This window comes from Callithrix jacchus, chromosome 7, assembly GCF_049354715.1.
Source record: "Callithrix jacchus isolate 240 chromosome 7, calJac240_pri, whole genome shotgun sequence".
Taxonomy (NCBI): Eukaryota; Metazoa; Chordata; class Mammalia; order Primates; family Cebidae; genus Callithrix; species Callithrix jacchus.
In genome coordinates this window covers 17,024,804-17,044,774 of record NC_133508.1, presented here as the reverse complement: position 1 = coordinate 17,044,774, position 19,971 = coordinate 17,024,804, and the positions used below count along the sequence as shown (strand labels likewise).

At 39.2% G+C, this 19,971-nt stretch overlaps 1 long non-coding RNA gene across 1 annotated transcript in view; it reads left to right on the top strand.

Annotated features, from left to right (window-relative positions):
* LOC128932543 (uncharacterized) overlaps positions 1–19,971 on the top strand; it is a 193,536-nt gene that overhangs the window by 111,048 nt on the left and 62,517 nt on the right. Inside the window, exon 3 of the long non-coding RNA XR_008482466.2 lies at positions 15,323–15,414. This is a non-coding gene — a long non-coding RNA (uncharacterized LOC128932543). The remainder of the gene's footprint in view (positions 1–15,322; positions 15,415–19,971) is intronic.

Genomic DNA, 19,971 nt, shown 5'->3' with positions numbered 1-19,971 from the left:
TGCCAGCTTCTCATCCTTGACTGTGACGTAGACACACCCTAGAATGTGACAGTGATGAAGTACTTCAATGACTCCCCGTTCAGTGACCCATAGAAGTTATCACTTACTGGCAGTCAGTGACTGCAGACTCCTTGCCTGGTGGAGAAGTAAGCTGCTTGCTTTGCCCATCTGCCTGTACCTAGATCTACTCTCTCTTCTTTTCTAAAATAAACACAGGACCTTGCTTGGTCACCCAGGCTAAAAGGCAGTGGCACCATCATGGATCACTGCAGCCTCAACCTTCCCAGCTCAAGTGAACATCCTGCCTTAGCCTCCTGAGCAGCTGGGACCACAGGCATGCACTACCACACCTGGCTAATTTTTGAATTTTTGTAGAAATGGGATCTCATTATGCTGCCCAGCCTGGTCTTGAACTCATGGCCTCCAGTGATTATCCTGTCTCAACCTCCCAAAGTGCTGGGATTACAAGCATGAGCCACCATACCTGGCCCTGGTTCTACTCTATTGCAGACTAACTCGTTTGTCCATTTTTCTTCCAGACCCCTGTCTTGCCCTCTGAGAGTTTTTTTTAATGTGTTATCATTTTGGGTCACATCTGAAGTGGGCATTAGAGAGTAAAACATTCTTTGATACTTCCAGGGTGAAATAATTATGTAACTTTGCAAATCAAACTTTTGGATTTTTTTGCTAGTATAATGCTCTCAAAAATACTGTAGGCATCTAATACATTACTTCCTGTTTACTTCTTGTTCTGCTGACCACACTGACAATTCCTTACAGAAGGTTTTCTTAAACTTTACCTCCTTTATCTTCTAAGTTCTGTGTTCCAATAACACACTAAAGAAGAGGAGGCATCTGAGGGACATATGCCTTCCTTATTCTTCTCTCCCTCAGTATAATGCTTGCTCCCCTAAGATCATCTAAATGATAAGCTTTTGTGGGAAGTTAACAGCCTTAATTTGACGTTTACCCCAGGCTTCCCTGTGTTTGACTGAACATTCTTAGTCGGCATTTGAAAAAAGTCAATTCTTGCCTGAACTCATTTCTTTTTTAGTAATACTTTCCTAAAATCAGCAAAAGAACTGCTAGTGAATTGTAATAAATCTGGTGCCTGTACAGTGACAGACTTAGAAAGTATTTGACCTGGATTCCAAGTTATCAAAGACAATAGTTACAACAAATATGTGTTTTTTGTTTGTTTTTGTTTTGAGGCAGAGTTTTACTCTGTCACCCAAGTTGGAGTGCAGTGACATCATCTCAGTTCACTGCAACCTCTGCCTCCCAGCTTCAGGCAATTCTTCCTCAGCCTTCCAAGTAGCTGGGATTACAGGTGTGTGCCATCATGCCTGGCTAATTTTTGTATTTTTAGTAGAGGTGGGGTTTCATCATGTTGGCCAGGCTGGTCTCTAACTCCTGGCCTCAAGCGATCCTCCCACCTTGGCCTCCTAAAGTGCTGGGATTACAGGCATGAGCCACCATGCCCAGCCCCAAATTTCTTAACCATAGCACACCGAAAGCCACCTGTATCTCAGTCTACTATGTTACTTGTCTTGCTGTTAGGTACCTGGCCTATGTATAAATGCAACCTACTTTTGATTTTTATGATGGTGGGATTTTACCTCTCATATCAACATTTTAAACTGTTAAAATTATAAGAGAAATTGAACAAGGAGTGTAGAGCAAGATGGCTGAATAGAAGTCTATACTATTCATTCCTGGCCCCACAGGAACACCAAATTCTAACAACTATACATAAAAATCACCACTATAAGAGCCCAACACAGGTGAGCAATTACAACACCTGGTTTTAGCTTTATATTGCTGAAAGAGTCATTGAGAAGGGCAGGAAAGACAGTTCTTGCTTTCTCCACCACCTCTCCCCTATCCCCTTGCAGTGGTGGCATGGAGAATTTGTGCTTTTGGGAGAGGGAGAGCACAGCAGTTGTGAGGCTTTGTGTTGAACTTGGTACTACCTTGTCACAGTGAAGGGCAGAACCAAACTGTGCTCAGCTGATGTCAACCCATGGAGAAAGAATTTGGACCAGCACTAGCCAGAGAGGAATCACTCATTCCAGAAGTTAGAGCTTGAGTTCTGGCCTTGCCATGCAGGTTGTAGTGTTCTGGGGGCCCTAAGTGAACCTAGGCCACAAGGACTGCAATTTCTAGGCAAGTTATAGTGCTGAGCTGCGTTCAGGCCCAGTGGACTGGGGAGCATGTGATCTACTGAGACACCAGCCAGGCCAGCTAAGGGAGTGCTTGTGCCACTCCATTGCCACCCTCTGGCAGCAGCTACATGGCACAGAAAAATCACACACTTGGGAGAGGAAGAACATGGTGACTGGGGACTTTATGTTGAACTCAGTGCTGCCATGTCACAGTAGAGACCTGGCAGGATTCATCATCTGCTTACCACAGAGCCCCTGTACCTTGAATAACCAAACTGCAATACCCAGGTAATACACTGTAAGCACTGGACTCTGAGAAGTGTTGGTTTCACGCGTGACCCAGCACATTCCCAGTTGTGGTGGCTATGGTGAAAAACTCTCTCTGTTTGAAAAAAGCAGGGGGGAAGGAAAGGGCACTCTGTCTTGCACATTAGGTACCAGCTCAAGCACAGTGGAGCTGAGCACCAAGCAAGCTCTTGGGGTCTCCGAGTCCACACTTAAGCTCTTGGTCAGCTTTGCTGGACCTGCCCTGGGCCAGAGGAGAGCCTACTGCCCTGAAGGGTGAGTCTCAACCTGGCAGCACTCATCACAAGCTGACTAAAGAGCACTTGGGCTTTGAGAAGGGCTTTGTCTTGTGGTTTGAGTACCAGCTTAGTCACAGTAGACTAGAACACCAGGTAAATTTCTAACATGTTTGACTTCAATCCATGGCTCCCAGACAGCATCTCTGGGCCCACCTGGGGCCTGGGGGAATTCATTGCACTGAAGGGAGGGACACAAACCTGGCTGGCTTTGCTACCTGTTGACTATAGAGCCCTAGGGCCTTGAGTGAACTTAGGTGGTAGCCAGGTAGTTGTTACAGTGGGCCTTGGGTGAGACTAGTGCTGTGCTGGCTTCAGGTCTGAACTGAAACAGTCCCAGTGGTGGTGGCCACAAAGGTGCTTATGTTCTCCCACCCCCAGTTCCAGGAGGTCCAGCACAAAGAGAGAGACTCTGTTTGTTTGAGAGAAAGTAAAGGAAAATAACAATGTCTGTGTCTGGGAACCAAGAGAATTCTTCCAGATCTTATCCAAGACTACCAAGGCAGTACCTCTATGGGTCTGCAAGAACCCACAGCATTACTGGTTTAGGGGCCCAAGCCCCTTTGAATAACTGGAATGCCTTCTCAAGAAGGTTGGGTACAAAATAAGCTCAGACTGTGACATCTAAAAAAAAAATGCCTAGCTACTCAGTTCCAAGACAATGGTGATCATCTACAAGCATCAGGATCGTCCAGGAAAACATGATCTCATCAAATGAATTAAATAAGGTACCAGGGACAGATCCTGGAAAAAAAGATAGGTGTGACTTTTCAGACAGAGAATTCAAAATAGCTATGTTGGGGAAACTCAAAGAAATTTAAGATAACACAAAGAATTCAGAATTCAGTCAGATAAATTTAACAAAGAGGTTGAAATTATTAAAAAGAACCAAGCAGTAATTATAGAGTTGAAAAATACAACTGATGTACTGAAGAATGCATCAGAGTCTTAATAGCAGATTTGAAGGAGAAGAAAAAATTAGTGAGCTTGAAGGCAGGCTATTAGAAAATACACAGATGAGACAAGAAAAAAAATAAAGCATACGTACAAGATCTAGAAAATAGCGTCAACAGTGCAAATTTAAGAGTTATTGACCTTAAAGAGGAGGCAGAGGAAGAGAAGGGGGTAGAAACTTTATTCAAAAAGATAATATCAGGAACTGAAGTTATCTAGAAAAGAAAGTAATGAGCAGTAAGTATTCACCTGAAGGTACAAGACACACTGGTAAATATGATACACAAAAATGCAGACTATTATAACCCTATAACTATGGTGTTTAAACTACTCTTATCCTAAGTAGAAAGACTAAAAGATGAATCATTCACAGATAATAATTACAACTTTTTAAGAGTAATAGTCCGTACAAAAAGATATAAACAAAACAAAAAGTTTAAAAGCAGGGAACAAAGTAAAGTTTAGAGTTCTTACTAGTTTTCTTTTTGTCTATATATACAGTGTTGTTATCCGCTTAATGTAATGGGTTATAAGATAGGTTTTGCAAGCCTCATGGTAACCTCAAGTTGAAAAACATAATGGATATATAAAAATTAAAAGGAAGAAATTAAGTCCTACTACCAATCACCTTCAATAAAAAGAAGACAGACAGGAAGGAAAGAAAGATGAGCACAAAACACCCCCATAATAAAAACCTAGAAAACAAGTAACAAAATTGCATGAGTAAGTCTTTACTTATCAATAGTAACACTGAATATAAATGGACTAAACCCTCTAATGAAAAAATGTAGAGAGCTGAATGGATAAAAAAACAGCAAGACCCAATGATCTGGTGCTTACAAGAAACACATTTTATCTATAAATATACACATATATTGGAAGGGATGGAAAAAGATACTCCACATCAGTGAAAACAACAAAAAAAGAAAAAGCCAGAGGTAGCTATACTTACATCAGATAAAGCAGATTTCAAAACAAAAACTGTAAAAAGAGAAAAAGGTCAGTTCAGCAAGAGGATAAAGAACTGTGATTATATATGCACCCAACACTGGAGCACCTAGATATATAAGGCAAATATCATTAAACTAAAGATAGAGATGGACCTCGATACCATCAATAATAGCTGGAGACGTTGACATCCCGCTTTCAGCATTGGACAGGTCTTCCAGACAAAAAATCAATAAAGATACATTGGACTTCTGTACTAAAGAACAAATGGACCTAATAGATATTGACAGAACATTTCAATCAATGGCTGGAGAATACACATTATTCTTCTGAGAACATGAGTTATTCTTTAAGATAGAACATATGAGGCCGGGCGCGGTGGCTCAAGCCTGTAATCCCAGCACTTTGGGAGGCCGAGGCGGGTGGATCACGAGGTCAAGAGATCGAGACCATCCTGGTCAACATGGTAGACCATCCTGGTCTCTACTAAAGATACAAAAAATTAGCTGGGCATGGTGGCGCGTGCCTGTAATCCCAGCTACTCGGGAGGCTGAGGCAGGAGAATTGCCTGAACCCAGGAGGCGGAGGTTGCGGTGAGCCGAGATCACGCCATTGCACTCCAGCCTGGGCAATAAGAGCGAAACTCCGTCTCAAAAAAAAAAAAAAAAAAAAAAAAAAAGATAGAACATATGTGAACATATATTAGGTCACAAAACACACAAGGTGAGTCTTTTTTTTTTTTTTTGAGACAAAGGCTCACTCTGTCACTTAGACTGGGTGGAGTGTCATAATCACAGCTCACTGCAGCCTCGACCTCTTGGGCTAAGCAATCCTCCCACCTTAGCCTCCCAAGTATCTGGGACTACAAGTGCATGCCATGACATCTGGCTACTTTTTGTCTTTTCTGTAAAGATAAGGTTTTACCATGATGCCCAGGCTAGTATCAAACTCCTAGACTCCAGTAATTTACCCATCTCAGCCTACCAAAGAGTTGGCATTACAGGTGTGAGCAACTGTGCCTGGCCCAAATAAATCTTAAAATTTTCAGAAAATTGAAAGAATATCAAGCATTTCCTCTCTCTGCCTACAATGGAGTAAAGCTAGAAATCAACAAGAGGAATTTTGGAAATTATAGAAACACATGGAAATTAAACAATATGCTCTTGAATGACCAGTGGGTCAATGCAGAAATTGAGAACAAAATTAAAAATTTTCTTGAAACAAATGATAATGAGAACACAATATACCAAAACCTATGTAATACAGCGAAAACGGTATCAAGAGGGAAATTTATAGCTGTAAGTGCCTACATCAAAAATGAAGACAAATTTTAAATAACTTAATAATGCATTTTAGAGAACTAGAAAAGCAAGGGCAAGCCAATCCCCAAACTAGTAGAAGAAACAAAATAATAAAGATCAGAACACAAGTAAATGAACTTAAGGTGAAGAAAACAACAAAAGATCAATGAAACAAAAGTTGATTTTCTGAAGACAAATAAAATTAAGCAAACTAAGAAAAAAAAGACCCAAATAAAATCACAGGTGGAAAAGCAGACATGACAACTGGTAACATAAAAATTGAAATAATCATTAGTGGCTACTATGAACAAGTGTATGCCAACAAATTGGAAAATATAGAGGTAAAGGATAAATTCCTAGATACACACAACCGACCAAGATTGAACCACGAAGAAATCCAAAACCTGAACAGACCAATAACAAGTACTGAAATTGAAGCTGTAATAAAAAGTCTCCTAGTAAAGAAAAGCTCATGATCTGATGGCTTCACTGCTGAATTCTACCAAACATTTAAAGAAAAACTAATACCAATCCTACTCAAACTTTTCTGAAAAATAGAAAGGGCTACTTCAAAACTCATTATATGAGGTGAGTATTACCCTGATACTAAAATCAGACAAAAACACATTAAAGAAAACCCACAAGCTTGCAACTCTGATGAATATTGATAAAAAAAAAATCCTTCACAAAATACTAGCAAATCAAATTTAACAAAACATTAACAAAATTATTCATTGGGTCCAAATGGGATTTATCACAGGGATGCAAGGATGGTTCAAAATACACAAATAATTAATGTGATACATCACATCAACAGAATAAAGAACAGAAACCACATGATCATTTTAATTCATGCTGAAAAAGCATTTGATAAAACTCAACATTCCTCATGATAAAAACCATATATGACAGACTTACAGCTAGTATACTGAATGAGGAAAAACTGAAAACCTTTTATCTAATCTGGAATGCAACAAAGATGTGTCCAGTTTTGCCACTGTTATTCAGCATAGTACTCGAAGTGCTAGCTAGAGCAACCAGAAAAAAGAAAGAGCATCCAGGCTGGGCGCTGTGGCTCATGCCTATAATTTGGGAGGTTGAGGCAGGTGGATTGCCTAATCTCAGGAGTTTACAACCATCCTGGGCAACACAGTGAAACCCTATCTCTATTAAAATACAAAAAATCAGCCAGGCCTGGTGGTGTGCATCTGTAGTCCCAGCTACTTGGGAGGCTGAGGCAGGAGAATTGCTTGAACCCAGGAGATAGAGGTTGCAGTGAGCCAAGACTGCACCACTGCACTCCAGCCTGGGCATAGAGTGAGACTCCATCTCCAAAAAAAAAAAAGGCATCCAAATTGGAAAATAAGAAGTCAAATTATCCTTGTTTGCAGATAATATAATTTTATGCTTGGGAAAAACTTGAAGACTCCACCACAAAAGCTTTTAGAACTGATAAATTCAATATAATTGCAGGATACAAAATCAACATACAAAAATCAGTAGCAATTCTATATGCCAACAGTGAACAATCTGAAAAAAAAATGTAATCTCACTTACAATAACCACTAATAAAATTAAATACCTAATAATTAACCAAATAAGTACAAGATATGTACAATTAAAACTTTAAAACACTGATGAAAGAAACTGAAGAAGACACAAAATGGAAAGGTATTCCATGTTTCTGAATTGGAAGAATCAGTATCGTTAAAATGCCCATAGTACCCAAAGCAATCTACAGATTCAATGTGATTTCTATCAAAATACGAAGAACATTCTTTACAGAAATAGAAAATCCTAAAACATATATGGAAACACAAAAGACCCAGAGTAGCCGAAGATATCCTGAGCAAAAAGAAAAAAAGATACTACTGAGGGAATCACATTGTCTGACTTCAAATAACATTACAGAGAGGCATACCAATCCAGACAGCATGATACTGACATACAAACAGACACATAGACAACCCAGAAACAAATCCATACACCTATGGTGAACTCATTTTTGAAAAAGGTCCCAAGAACATACATTGGAGAAAGAACACCTTCTTCAGTCAATAATACTGGGAAAACTGGATATCCATATGCAGAAGAATGAAACTTGACGCTTATCTCTCACATTGTACAAAAATCAAATCAAAATGGATTAAAGACTGAAATCTAAGACCTCAAACTATGAAACCATTACAAGAAAACATTGGAGAACATCTCTAGGACATTGGTCTGGACAAAAATTTCTTGAGTAATACCGCACAAGCACAGGAAACCAAAGCAAAGATGGACAAATGGGATCATAGCAGGTTAAAAAGCTTCTGCACAGTGAAAGAAACCATGAAGTGAAGGGAGAACTCACAGGATGAGAGAAAAAATTGGCAAACTATCCATCTGACAAGGGATTAATAGCCAGAATATATAAGGAGCTCAAGTGACTATATAGAAAATAATCTAATAATCTGATCAAAAAATGGGCAAAAGGATAGCATTTCTCAAAAGAAAACATAAAATGGCAAATAGCTATATAAAAAAATTTTCAACATTGTTGATCATCAGAGGATTGCAAATCAAAACTATAATATCTTACCCCAGTTAAAATGGCTCGTATCCAAAAACAAGCAACAAGAAATGTTGATGAGGATGTGGAGAGAAGAGAATCCTTGTACACTGTTGGTGGGAATGAAAATTAATACAACCACTAGGGAGGACAGTTAGGAGTTTCTTCAACACACTAAAAACAGAGCTACCAGGTACTCCAGCAATCCCACTGCTGAGTACATACCGAAAAGAAAGGAAGTCAGTATATCAAAGAGATATTGGCACTCCCGCGATTGCTGCAGTGCTCTTCAACATAACCAAGATTTGGAAGCAACCTAAATGTCCATCAATAGATGATTGCATAAAGAAAATGGTATATATATGCATTGGGATACTATACTACCTTAAAAAAGAATGAGATCCTGTCATTTACAGCAACTTGGATGGAACTGAAGGTCATTATGTTAAGTGAAATAAGCCAGGCACAGAAAGACAAACTTCTCATGTTCTTACTTACCTGTTGGTACCAAAAAAAAAAAAATTATATGGAGATACAGAGTGGAAGGATGGTTACCAGAGGTTTGGAAGGGTAGTAGATGGTCAGGGAAAAGTGGAGATGGTTACTGGATATCAAAGAATATATAGTTAGAAAGAATCAATAAGACCTAGTATTTGATAGTACAGCAGGGTGACTATAGTCAGTAATAATTTAATTGTGCATTTAAAAATAACAAAGAATATAATTGGATTCTTTGTATCACAAAGTATAAATGCTTGACGGAATGAAGACCCCATTTCCCATGATGTGATTCGTACTTACTACATGCCTGTATCAAATATCTCATGTACCTCATAAATATATACACCTGCTATGTACCCACAAAAATTTTTTAAAAGACAAAAATGTAAGAATTTGTATAGTATGTATACACATCAATTTCAAGATAATGTTAACCTCAAAGAAGGGAAGGAAAATAGGATTCTTGGTAGACTCAGCTGTATCTCCAGAGTTTTATTTCTTAAACTTATATTTGAAATAAACATCATACAAATGTTAAGCTTTTGAAGATCTGGGTCAGTGTAGATTGTCTAGTGTATTAGGTCATTTCTGAATATTTATAATATTTCATATCTTTTAAAAAACTTGAAACATTAAAACTGTATGTATAATGTATATGTATTTGTGTGTATCTATACATATAGGTATACACACGTAAATGTATTTTGGAATGCATAAAATATTTCTGAAAATATGTACAAGAACTGGGGAAGGAGATGGTACTACTAGGCTACTGGGAGTTTAGGGAGACTGGGCCTTTAAAATTTTGTGCTATTTGTATAAATTTTCTTTTTTTTTTTAATTTATTTTACTTCAGGTGTATACTCTATCCAGCATTTCTCCCCATGTTATCACTCCTCACCCTCCCCTACCCCTCCCAACTGCCCCCAGTGTGTGAAGCTTCTCTCCCTGAGTCTTTTTCTTATCTAACTAAATATCTTTTTTTTTTTAAATAAGTGAAGTAATTGCAGGTAATTATAAGGGATTTGTCACAGTTATCTTACATATTTTCTGGGCATATGGATTGCTTTGTATACATTATTCGTGATGCTAACATTTTTAGATCCATCCATTTGGAAATCCTCAGGATAACAATGTATTTAATGTTAGCCTTCTTGTCTCCGTTTATTTACTCAACTTTCTTAAATACTCAATGCCACTGGAATTTGATAACTCAGATATTTGGTGACTATGCTCTTGTTTGCAAAAACAAAACAAAACATTCTAATTAAGAGGTAACAAGCTACAAACTCTTGGGTTTTAAAAGGTTTCTTTCCAGGTGAATAGTAAATGTTACCTCCTCCATTCATTAGATTCATTGTTGGTAATTCAAATAGATTTATTAACTCAAAAGCAATAACATTTTGGTTTCTTGAAAGTTTTTAAATGTTTGGTATAGTCTTGATCCCCAGATCTACTTCTGTTCACACACCCCTTAGAGATGTATTCTAGAGTTTCAGTTTAGGAATAAGACCTACCTTGATACACAGAAGGGTAGTTGATGTCAGCGACTTCACGGTGCATGGGAGAAAAAGCTGAAGGAAGGTTTATATTCTGTGATACGGGTACAAGCCTCTTACTAACTGTCAAGTGCCACCATCAAATCCTGGTTTTGTTCTCAACAATCTCTCACTCACCAACTTGGCCCTGCCCTTGTGAGGAAATCACCTAATGTATTTGTAGTTTCCTCAAATGATTTTCTAAACCCCTTCTTTCATACTTTGAAGTTTTCCATCTTCTTCAGTTATAATATCCCTTTCCCTTTAGTTGTCTTCAAGCTCTTAGTTCTGTACATATTTACATTCAGTAAGATTGTAAACTCAGTGAGAGGAGAAGCCTTCTTTCTTTTTTTCAATTAGTCCAAAGCCATTTAAAAGAAAAGCACTAAGTACTACCTTGTGTCAGGCCCTGTGCCAGCTGCTGGGGATGTAAAAGTGACTATGACTCTCAGGGACCCTGGGAGATTCATAATATTCTCCTGTAATATCTTTTAGTGAATATTCCGTCTCTTGTTATTGGAGACACAGCATAACCACAGTCTTATTTGCCTACCCAGTGCAGACGGAAGCCTGGCAAGAACTATAATCCTATGAACTCCTCAGTAATGTCTAAAAATACATTATTTTAATCAAGTATATTGAAATTTGAGAAAACAATATATTTCAATGAAACAGTTCCAGCTTCTCTCTCTTCTAGAGCTTAGAAAAACAGTCAGTTGTGTCAGGATCTTTGATGACATCATGAGTGAATTTCAGTTCCCAATATTGTATTTATGTATTGTTTTGACAATACAAATTATAAACAGCATTCTTCAGATAAAAAATTAATTTTGTAATTGAACATAAATAATATGTTTGAGATAGGGATTCAGCAGGACTCACTTCTTGGAACACAGGTCACAAAGACCCCACTGATAAATTAGGATGTGGTAAAAAAATAAAAATAAAAGCCAGCCCAAAGCTGCCAAAACCAAGGTAGTGATGAAAGTGCTCTCTGGTTACCTTCACTCTTCACTATACACTAATTAAAATACATTAATATACCAAAGGAAACTCCCACCAGGGCCATGACAGTTTACAAATGCTGTGGCAACATTCATGCGTTACCCTATATGGTCTGAAAGAGAAAGGGACCCTCAGTTCCAGGAATGCCTTCCCTCTTACCCAGAAAACTCCTGAATGATCCACCCCTTGCTTAGCATATAATCAAGATATAACCACAAGTATCATCAGCCAAACAGTCACGCTGCTCGTTGCCTATGGGGTAGCCACCTTTTAATTCCTTTACTCTTTGGTTTTTGTTTGTTTGTTTTGAGATGGAGTTTCCCAGGCTGGAGTGCAATGGCATGATCTCAGCTCACTGCAACCTCCACCTCCCAGGTTTATGAAATTCTCCCACCTCAGCCTCCTGAGTAGCTGGCATTACAGGCACCTGACACCACACCTAGCTAATTTTTTTTTTTTTAGATGGAGATTTGTTCTTATCACCCTGGCTTTAGTGCAATGGCGTGATCTTGGCTCACTGCAACCTCCACCTCCCAGAATCAAGTGATTCTCCTGCCTTACCCTTCTGAGTAGCTGGGATTACAAGTACCCACTACCAAGCCCAGCAAACTTTTTTTTTCTATCTTTAGTAGAGACAGGGTTTCACCATGTAGGCCAGGCTGGTCTTGAACTCCTGACCTCAGGTGATCCACCTGTCTTGGCCTCCCAAAGTGCTGGGATTACAGACATGAGCCACCATGCCCAGCCTTTCCTTTCCTTTTTAGTAAAATTGCTTTCACTTTAGTCTGTCAGCTCACTTTTGAGTACTCTCCTACTTGAAGCCAAGATCCCATGTAGTCTCCAAGGCTGAGCCCCAATTTTGGGATTCACCCTGTGGTATCTTCATGAATTCCAACAATACAGAACCTGTTATTTATAACCTTTTTTTTAAAAAAAAATCACAACACTGAATATATACAACTTACCTCTCCTCCTCAGATCTGGAAATGTTTGTCAACTCTGAGCAGGCCCTAGACAAAATAGAAAGGCCACCAGACTTTAAGCAGTTCGTTCAAAGAAAACAGTTCAAAAACCTGCAAAAGAGAAAATGGAGCCAGAGGTTGTCATTTTTACTCTGTCCAGCAGAAGAGTGTAATAAAAATGGATGGAAACACCCTTACCCTTTTAAATCTTATTTCTTAAGCCAATGGATGGATCATTAAAAAAAAAAAAAAAAAAAAAAAAACTACATGAAGTACAAGAAAAGCTCACAATCTTCCAGTCAAAAATTTTTTTATTGAGTCAAATAAGAATTTTAAATAAAACCGTGTGAAGAATACAGTGTTGCTTACTAGAAAAAGGCATCAGAGTTTTGAGCAACAATTCTAATGTTTTCACTTAGAATAGAGGAAATGAGTTCATTTATAAAAGTAAGTATGCATGGCTAGGCACAGTGGCTCCCGTCGGTAATCCCAGCATTTCGGAAAGCCCAGTGGGGCAGATTGCTTGAGGCCAGGAGTTCAATACTAGCCTGGCCAACATGATTGATGTCTTACGCCTCTGCAAAATATATAGAAACCAACTTGTAACCCAGCCATCTTGGGCACATGTTCTCAGGACCTACCTCTTGAGCCTGTGTCTTGGGCCTTGGTCAGCGATATTTGACTTGGAATAAACCTCTTTTAATATTTTATGGTATGACTCTCTTTGTTGATAGAATGAAACTGAGTCTGAGAGGAAGAGACCCCTGAGTGAGAGCCCTTATCTAGAAATGGAATATTTAGGTTTTAGGTCAAAATTCCACTTGCTATTTAGAAGTAAGTTGTGTGGATTTTACCATTAGAGTAAGCACTTAGAGGGTAAGTAGTTGAGGTGAATGGTAAGGACCTGCCTCAGAACTGAGGGTCTTTTCTATGCTCCCTATTTAACCAAGTATTAAATACAGTCAGCTCTAAGTTTCTTTACAAAGAATCAGTCGTCACTATGTTCAGTTTCCTTGTACTTTGTTCTCCATTTTAAAGTTTAACTTCCTCATCTCCTTGCCCCTAGTTTCAGAAAGCAACAATGGAAAGCCACCAGCTCTAATCAGTAGTTCACATCTGTTCCCTGGGTTTACCTGTTCCATCTTGAATAACCCCTGGTCCCCTGCTCCATCCTGAGTCACCCCGGCCACCTGCTCTGACCTGAGTCACCTTTAGTCACCTGTTCCATAACTGTTCTTTTCACTAAAACTACTCACCCCACCACTCTAGCTCGAACCTCTGCTCTCTTTAAAATGGCCAGTTGGAATTAGCTTAGACTGTGTGATCCAATCCTTGCCAATAGGGGAAACTACACAGCAGTAGGAGCTACCTGTGTCAGGGATAAGAACCCCTTCCCATCCCCTGTTCAGGTATGCTCTCGCCATTGCTCTATCTGTGAGACACACCCTTCTATAGAAGTAAATTGCTTTGATGAGAAAATTTATATTCGAGTGCTACTTCTTTTGCGGCACTGAAAATTTATTTCTAATGCAAGGAAGGTTTAGAATCTTTGCTCTTCCCTGTTTAGGCAACGTTTCATATTTCTGCCTTCCAGTTTGAATGATGACATATTCCTCTGTGTTTCTTTATCCATTCAATAAAAGCCTCTGTTAGTAACTTCTACTTTTTAGTATAGTTTTAGAGGAAATTAAAATATTTTACCCCAAAATATATTTCTTTGACATACTTTGAAATGGCTTTTATCCACCTGACAGAAGTGGCCTTACAAAGCAGTCTTAAATGGAGAAAATCTGCATCTGTAGAGAATCTCCAGGCCCCCTCTCCTTTCTGAGCCTTTCCCCATATCCAGGAGAGATTGAGAGCCTGATGCTTTCGAAAGTTTAAAAAGAAACATTTACTATCCATTATCTCTGCTGGAGTTTTCATCTACATAACAATGCCAACTTTGCTAATCGAGCTGCTTCTCTTCTTCCCATAACCTGTTTTACCGGTATCAAAGTCCCCATTCTTTCTGCAACCTCAAATAGTATATAAGTTTCTGCAACTTATTGGAAAACTGGATCTTCCTTAAGAAAGACCCATATATACATGCAGAGTAAATTTGTATGCCTTTTCTCCTATTAATCAGTCTGCCTTGTACCACTGATTGCTAGCAAACCTTTAGGGGGCCAAGGGTCTTTGGCCCCCACAGTCTTAAAATTCTCTTCACCTTTCAGATACTTGATAAGCAGGAAGCTGAATTTCTGGGTACTTGCTCCAAGTGAGGCTGGCTTTGGGAAAGAAGACAAATGCAGAATATCTTGTAAAGGCGAGTGTCACAAGATGTTAAGACATCACGAGGACAGGACTCAGCATCTTTTCAGTAGCAGACAAATAGAGCAGTGACAGGTGATTTGGCCTGTCTCTTCCGGGGTAATCCCTCCAGCTCCTGTCAAATGCTGTGGGTGGTTATGATGTTGTCTACGTGAGGGACTAAAAGTGGAAAAAAGGTCTGAGTAATGCTGTGCTACAGGAAGGGGTTTTTGTGGTCTATGTAAGTTATTAAAATCTACTGCATTGACAACTTCCCGTGTGGTTCTTTAGCTATTCATAGAAAATAAAACCTCCTAAGTTATTACTCAGACATCACAAAGTGCCTAGACAGTTGAAAGTTGGTCCCAATGACTGTTTTTCCATCCAAGCTGTGAATACTGGAGGAAACAATGCATTTTACTGGATAGTGCTTGACACCTAATAGGTGTGTAATTAATGTTTCTTTTTAAAAAGCTGGTGAGCAGCAACCTGAAATTGACATTTTTTGTTCCTTCACCTTTAAGGGAAAGAGTTCTACAGTTAAATTTGAAATGATGGACAACTTGACCCCAAGAAGACCTTGCTGTAATTTGATTTCCTGTTGGCTGTCTCAAAGGTGAGATAAGATTAGAGGAAACGGTGAGTAACTTAGACTAAAAGGCACTGAAAACATGGAAAACTTGTTTGCTTAGAGGCATTTTAATCCATACAATCACAGTCAAATTTCCAATTATGTTTCATATCAGATGGTGGCCTGGTAGGTATTTCCTGCTGTGATTATGAACTCTGGACTGAAACACAATTGAAGAACAGGGTAATTTAAGCAGGTATTGAATTTCAAATGCAAGGTCTCACTTAAATGTAGGTAGAAGAGGCTACCTATATTTAAAGAACAGTGCAGATATTAATATCAGAGAAAACAGAAAGTTGACACAGAAGAGTCAAGAAGTCCAAAAGACGGTTGTTTGAGAAGGTCACTGACATTGATAAAATCGACATTAGGAGTATGTGGGAATCACTGAGAAGGAATTACTGGACTTTGTGCTCTTTCCCAGTTACCCAAACAACTTTATCACTCACTTCATTGGTTAAGACATTGAGAATCAATCAGTTGGAAAATAAAGTTTGAATGGAATAAAATGTGAAGTCATCACCAGCTATTAATATCTTATGGTTATTGAGATATTAATAACTAGGTTAGTTGGAGTCTTAGAGATGAGGCAAAAGACAGGTAAGTTCTGATGAGGGACAGGGTTTGGGAGGTTCAGAGGAGAAGAGGATACCTCACACTCAGACTTGCTGAAGAAGAATCCAGAGCAGCAGAAAGAATTGTGCCTAATGCTGAAAGATGATTCTAGTTATTTCCAGAATGCTTTTTCCTCTTTGAACATATGTGTAGATTTCAGTGTGACTTTTGTTGAGGCATATTAGTTCTCCTATTTTTTTCCTTAAAATGTACAATAAGACACAAAGGAAGCTAGCTCTCTCTAAGAAGAAAACAGACTATGATATGATACAGAAGTGTTAATGAAAAGAATCAGAATTTGGAAAATATTTAAAGAGGTTTATTCTGAGGCAAATATGAGTAGCCAGCAACACAGCCCCAGAAGGTCCTGAGAATATGTCCCAAAAGTGGTTGGTTTACAGACTGATTTTATACATTTTTGGGTGACAGAAGTTACATGCCAGCGTCAATTACTAGATGTAAGGTATGCATTTGTTCGGTTCAAAAAGGCGGGACAACTCAAAGCAGAGGCTTCCAGGTCATAGGTAGTGTCCAAGATTTTCTGATGTGGTTGAGAGGGTTAAGTTATTAGCTAAAGACCTGGAATCCGTAGAAAGGATTGACAAAGTTAACATAAGGGTTTGTAGAAACCACGGTTCTTATTATACAGATACAACCTTAACTAGCAGGCTTCAGCAAGATGAGATGGTAAAGGTGTCAGACTCTTAGTTAAGTCTCTCTTGGATGAGGAAAAGACCTGGAAAGAAAAGGGAGTTCTTTACAGAATGTAGATTTTCCCCACGAAAGACGGCTTTGCAGGACCACTTCAAAACATGTCAAAGTCATATATTTTGGGGTAAAATACTTTGATTTTTAACAGCATCTGCTATCTTTGGTATGATACTACACTGGAGTCAGATTAGAATTTGGTATCTTATTACTACAAAAAGTCTGCTTTGTCACTCACAGGATCTCTGTTTCGGTGTTAATGCTGGGCAGCTGTGACAGAATTCCAAAGGGAGGAGAGTATAATCAGGCATGTCCAATGCCCAGCCCCTTCCCCTCATAGCCTAAGCCAGTTTTTCATGTTTACTTTGAAATTCCCTTGACTGAGAGTGGGGTCCATTTAGTCTCTTGTGGGGATTTGACTTTTATTTTTGCTTTACGGAAGAAAGGGTATTACTTGAAGCAGGTGAAAAATGCTGTATACAAATTATCAGAATACACAGACACCTCCATCTCCATCTACATGTCCATAAGGGGTGGCTAATTCGATTTGTTAGCTTGACTGGGCTAAAAGATGCCCAGAGAGCTGGCAAAACATTATTTATGGGTGTGCTTGTGAGAGATTTTCTGGAAGAGATGAGCATTAGAATCAGTATACTGAGTAACGAAGACTTCCTTCAGCAATGTGTGTGAACATCGTTCAATCCATTGAGGGCCCAGATAGAACAGATGGTGGAAGAAGGTGTATCGTTCTCTCATTTAAATTGGTGCTTCTGTCTTCTCCTGCCCTGGGAGATTAGAGCACCTCATTCTCAGGCCTTCTGAATCAGACAGGGACTTACACCATCAGCCCTGCCCTAGTCAAAGCCTTCAGACTCAACCTGAGTAACACTTCCAGCCTTCCTGGTTCTCCAAGGTTGCAGATTGCAGAGTGTGGGACCTCTTGGCTTCCATAATCATGTGAGCCGATTCCCATAATGAATCCCTACCTCTGGATTCTCCTCTGCTTATGATGGGTTATATCCCAGTAAGTCCATTGTAAGTTGAATATATTGCAAGTTGAAAGCATTTAATATACCTAACTTACCTACCATGATAGCCTACCTTAAACATTCTTAGCACACTTACTTTAACCTATTGTTGAGCAAAAGCATCTAGCACAAAGCCTATTTATAACAATGTGTTAAATATCTCATGTAATTTATTGACTATTATAATAAAAATATACCACCTTTGGAGTTGAACAATGAGAACACATGGACAGGGAGGGGAGCATCACACACCGGGGAGCCTGTTGGGAGGTGAGGGGCTAGGGGAGGGAAAGCATTAAGAGAAATACCTACTACAGATAACAGGGTGATGGATGCAGCAAACCACCATGGCACGTGTATAACTATGTAACAAACCTGCGAGTTCTGCCCAAGTACCTCAAAACTTAAAATATAATAAAAAATTTTAAAAAAAGAAAAAATATATATACACCATTTTTATTCCATCAGGAAGTTGAGATTGTGAGTGAAACCATCATAAGTTGGTGACTCGTGTGTGTGTGTGTGTGTAGATATCGATCTATATCTCTATATAGGTTCTATTTCTCTGGAACTCATACAGATTTTGGTATTGAGAGTGTTTATAGAACAGCCACATTTTAATAATCTGTTTCTTAATTAGATCTAGGGTTTCTGAAATTAGCTCTCACATTTGATTACATTTAAAAACAATAGTGATGCTATTTCCAGTGCTAAAGAGAGAACTGATACTCTAAGGCATCATCTGTTTATAGACACGTGCAAATTATCTGCACTGGATACTCCTAATCAACTACTTACAAGAAGCAAGGAGCTTGGTGACTCTATAATTGATACTTTTGGACATTTTTGATACTAAGGAGCATAGTGATATTGGTTGGTTGTTTCTAATGTTACTGGACAAAGTGGTGAAATAAATGAAATAACTCGAGGATTTGAATTCCCAGCTCAAAAGACCTAAAAATGAACGTGGGCAACATGACAAAAACCCATCTTTATTAAAAATAGAAAAATGAGTCAGGTTTGATGGTTCATGCCGGTAGTCCCAGCTACTCGGGAGCCTGAGGCATGAGAATCATTTGAACCCTGGAGGCAGAGGTTGCAGCGAGCAGACATTGTGCCACAGCCTGAGTGATGGCAAGAGTCTGTATCAAAAAAGATAAATAAAAGAAAAAAAAGAGAGAGAGACCTATAAATGACCCAAGGGCTTCTAAGTGTGCCCTGAAGGAGGCCTTATCACCTGCAGCCACAGGGCTGGAATCGCTGCAAATTACATTGAGAACTTCATCCTGCAATTGGTTGAATTATAATGCAAATTGAAGTCCCAGCTTTGCAGGGTGACTGCTGTTAAAGTGAGGGCAATTTATTGGGGAGAAAATGAAAGCTGTGATGGGGGCCCGTGGAAAGACCCTAATGCAGCTGGGGACACCGAGCCCCTGAATTATGGGGAATCTTCTTTGACATTAAAAGTAGTCTCCCCACACCAATGGAAGTGGCTGCCATACCTCCAGTGGAATTGGCTCCCCACTACCACAGTGGTATCAGCTTTTCTGCCACCATCGGAGGGTATGCATACTGCATTGCCTGAGGAAAGGGTAATGGCCTCCCTGAGGCAGTTGCCGTGCAAGTTAATGCTGGGTATCCTTAGTACCCTATGCTGCTACCCCTCTTTTCTTCTAGACCTGTAGCAAGGCTCAAGTCTCCGCAGACCCCTAAAGACAAGGTACAAAACATGACTCATTCAGAAATGTACTATGTGCCAAAAGAACTACTTGAATGTTCTAATTCGTACAAGCAAAAATCCAGGGGACATATATAGAACAGATATGAAGGGTATAGGGTCCTGTTGGAAGGAACATAAAGTTGAATTGGGCTGAATTTATTGATATGGACTCTCTAAGAAGAGATCTGTATTTAATGTTCCAGTTCAGGGTGTTAGGAAGGGCTCTGTCTGTTTGTTTGGTTTATTGATGAAACATGGATTAAAAGATGGCCCGTTTTGAGTGAATTAAAAATGTTGGATCTCCCTTGGTTTAATGTGGAGGAAGAGATTCAAAGGCTTAGAGACACTGGAATGTTAAAGTGGATTTATCATTGAAGATCTACTTACCACCCACATGGGGAGGGTCTAGAAAGCATGCCATTTACAAACACTTTCAGAAGTAAATTTGTGAAGGGAGCCCCAGTATCCTTG